The sequence below is a fragment of the Phalaenopsis equestris genome, unplaced genomic scaffold, assembly GCF_001263595.1.
Source record: "Phalaenopsis equestris unplaced genomic scaffold, ASM126359v1 Scaffold000083, whole genome shotgun sequence".
NCBI classification, from domain to species: domain Eukaryota; kingdom Viridiplantae; phylum Streptophyta; class Magnoliopsida; order Asparagales; family Orchidaceae; genus Phalaenopsis; species Phalaenopsis equestris.
In genome coordinates this window covers 1-834 of record NW_018164525.1, presented here as the reverse complement: position 1 = coordinate 834, position 834 = coordinate 1, and positions in this window count along the sequence as shown.

Below are 834 nucleotides of genomic sequence, written 5' to 3'. Positions count from 1 at the left end.
TCAGTGAGAGAAGAATACTACAAGTTCAACTCTTCAAGCAATGCACTGTCAGACAGATGTGATCCTCCCTAGGAACATGTTGGATTTATGCTTCATCAATGGACCATCTCATCCACCGTAAAAAGAGTCATCCATAGCCGAGAACCTAGTTAGAAGTTGTTCGGCTTCTTCCCTCCAAGAATTCTGGCTTCATTCCCTGTCTTGTCGCTCAAACACATTCCAACTTCTTTACATCTGGTTGTTTCTCAAGTAAGAATGGGAAGTAGAATGTATCCGAAATAAAAAAGGTTGGTGACCATCGCCTATACATCTACTCTCTTCTAAAACCACTTCTGTGATGAGGAACAGTTGAAGAAAGAGAGAGGAGAAGCTGTTGTTGCCAGAGGTGTCATACCCTACCATTAGATCACTAAGGTCCATAGAAACAAAAAACCTTTGAACATTTAGTGGCAATAGTCGAATGAACATATTGACCTAACAGGGAAGTGGTCTCTCCTCCACCATTCCTGGAAGTCCACAACATCCGTCCATGGGAAGAATTTTCAACCGGGTGTCCACCTTGATTCAGGCGATGTTCGACACCTGATCTAAAGAAAATCCCTCACTTCGTCATACGATTTGAAGGAAAAAGAAATAAAAGAGGCGGGCCTCGAAGGTCTTTTAGCACCCGTCAAAGAAAGATTTTCTCCGCTTCCAGCCGAGAGAAGAGTAGGCCAACCTCTCCATATTTTTGTGAAGCTTGCAAACATAATGAGAAGGTAAGGAGACAAAGAACTTCCTTCCCTTTTATATAGTGGGGAGGGTAAGTGGGGCCAGCCTGAAAAAACATCTCTC